We start from the raw sequence: 2,936 nt of genomic DNA on the forward strand, positions 1-2,936 counted from the left end.
GAACAAGGTAAGTACAAATAAAGTACCTTGACCGTTAGGTCTGCACTCGCTGCATGTTTCATGGTATTTACCATGAATTTACCACAGAAACTACCACTTAAGTACACTGAAACTGTACTGTAAAAGAAAGTCAGCCCTATTTCCACTCAACTACATGGTGCTTTCATTACTAAATACTGGGTATGTTCACTTGAATATTACTAGGTACTTACCCCTTAAGTACAATGAAACTGTACTGTAAAAGAAAGTCAGCCCTATTTCCACTCAACTACATGGTACTTTCATTACTAAATACCGGGTATGTTCACTTGAATATTACTTGGTACTTACCCCTTAAGTACAATGAAACTGTACTGTAAAAGAAAGTCAGCCCTATTTCCACTCTATTACATGGTACTTTCAGTAGTAAAGGCTGGGTATGTACACGTTTTACCTTCCTGTGCAGTGTACATACACACTTGGTCTTCTGACATCACCAAATGAGACAATGCTAACTTGTTGGTAAAGGTCAAATAACTGCATTGTAAAAACATGTTCTGGCCTGATTACTTCTTGTAACATGAGGCAAGTTTAAAGAAAAACAAGACAGCAGTGAAAACAACAATCTTGAATATGATACATGTCTGCAGCATACAAAGTGTCATCACAATGAAATATGTTTTAAGTACAAAACAGTACAAAGGAGCATTCCAAAAAACACATTATTGGCCTGAGGGTCGTGCTTTTTGTCCGTCAAAATTCCTTCAGCAGAGTTTAGTAATGGTACAGGACTTCTTCAGGGTTTGTAACTGCAAGAAAATTCACAATAAAAGCTCAAATGAAAATAAAAAGCATAACGACTTCGATGAAATACAAAATAAATTTTACTTATTTAATCATTTCTGTAATGAGTTAGATAAATCTCTGTGTAATCTTTATCGCTTTGACTGTAATGCTTGAAATTAATCAATTATCCTCATTTATAAAAATGATAATAAATTATTCAAAACGTAACTTTTTTTAAATATTGTTCTAAAAATGAACTTGTTTTAATATATAATGTCAGGAAAATATGTAAAACAACAAGGCTAAATATTTACTTTTAATACTAAAAACACCCCGAGTGTGTGTTTTTGTTAAGTAGGTCGGGGCGAGTAAAGTTGCAAATTCCCAGCGCACTTGAATGCAGCACAACTACCCCCAAAGTGAACGTGCATTAATTCGGAGAGCCTCGAGGCACGCGCAACAGTTTGAATTTCTCTTCATCTGGCAGGTAAGCCAGTGTTTTTGTTTTTTTAAATATTGGATAAATTACATGTAAATATTTAAACTGATCAAACTTTATAAAGAAGCTAACCTCGTGATTTCAAGCCGCTATCTCTGTGTTTGAAACGTGACGTAAGAGCATGTCTACGTTACTGCAATAATTTCAGTTATTTCAAAATGTTTAAATTTTCAAAGTTTGTAATGAAAATCTACAAACATTGTTGTTACTTACCAGGAGAGAGGCACCTGTGAAACAAGCACGTAGCCTAAATGATAAAGTGTGTGGTTCTGTGCTTGTTTGAACGCACGTCTTTTTCTGGGAAAATCAAAGAAAGGCGTTTATTTAAAATAATGATGACGTACTTCCGTCTTTTTACCGCTTTAGATCAGCTATGGTGAAGAAGACATCCCAGACAAATCCGTGAAGCCACAGGAGAGTAAGCTAAAGTAAGTTAAATCCACCAAGTGGACATTTTATTTACATTAATGAAGAGTTTAACTGCATTTTCTTTTCTTTCTCCGTTTTTATTTTATTTTTATTTATTTATTTAATTTCAAATATGATAGAGACAACAATACCACCCAAAAGTGAATGTAACTGTTTGAAAATTAAAACATATTTTTGTGAATAACTGCGTTGAATTTGAAATTGCCTATTTATTTCTTTTTTCCTTTTCTTTTACACTGCCATGTTTTTCATGCTAATGCAAATTGTAGGTGCGAATAATATTTATAAAGAAGAAATACACACAGCAATTGGCAATTAAAAGATTACTTTTGTCATTCTTTGTCTAAACAAATTAGATTTTTTTATGGCAATTTTGATTTTTTTTTCTTTGATTTCTTTTTTGTTCTTGTTTATATAACTAAAATTTAAAGTTGTGAATAATCTATCATGTTTATAAATGAGGATAATTGATTAATTTCAAGCATTACAGTCAAAGCGATAAAGATTACACAGAGATTTATCTAACTCATTACAGAAATGATTAAATAAGTAAAATTTATTTTGTATTTCATCGAAGTCGTTATGCTTTTTATTTTCATTTGAGCTTTTATTGTGAATTTTCTTGCAGTTACAAACCCTGAAGAAGTCCTGTACCATTACTAAACTCTGCTGAAGGAATTTTGACGGACAAAAAGCACGACCCTCAGGCCAATAATGTGTTTTTTGGAATGCTCCTTTGTACTGTTTTGTACTTAAAACATATTTCATTGTGATGACACTTTGTATGCTGCAGACATGTATCATATTAAAGATTGTTGTTTTCACTGCTGTCTTGTTTTTCTTTAAATTTGCCTCATGTTACAAGAAGTAGGAATATGTTTTTACAATGCAGTTATTTGACCTTTACCAACAAGTTGGCATTGTCTCATTTGGTAATGTCAGAAGACCAAGTGTGTATGTACACTGCACAGGAAGGTAATACGTGTACATACCCAGCATTTACTACTGAAAGTACCATGTAATAGAGTGGAAATAGGGCTGAAAAGAGTGAGTGAGGCAGGTAGGAGGAGTGATGCTGTAGTATCGCGAGACCCAGCGAGACAAGTGTGGTGAGTCGACTTGGCGGCGCGTAAGCATTTGAACAAACATTTTCGATCTTGTTTCATTTTTCCGCCATATTAAAATATTTCCTGCAAACTAACATAACCTGTTAAGAGTATTAAGCTTCTGTCAGCTTGGAGGA

General features: G+C 33.5%; 1 long non-coding RNA gene across 1 annotated transcript; it reads left to right on the forward strand.

Moving 5' to 3' along the window:
* Positions 1 to 1,074: 1,074 nt before the first annotated feature.
* Positions 1,075 to 2,344, forward strand: LOC111947711. The gene is made up of 3 exons (XR_002873606.1): positions 1,075 to 1,252; positions 1,631 to 1,692; positions 2,322 to 2,344. It is a non-coding gene; the product is annotated as an uncharacterized LOC111947711 (long non-coding RNA).
* The last annotated feature ends 592 nt before the right edge of the window (positions 2,345 to 2,936 follow it).

The sequence above is a fragment of the Oryzias latipes genome, chromosome 8, assembly GCF_002234675.1.
Source record: "Oryzias latipes chromosome 8, ASM223467v1".
In the NCBI taxonomy this organism is placed as follows: domain Eukaryota; kingdom Metazoa; phylum Chordata; class Actinopteri; order Beloniformes; family Adrianichthyidae; genus Oryzias; species Oryzias latipes.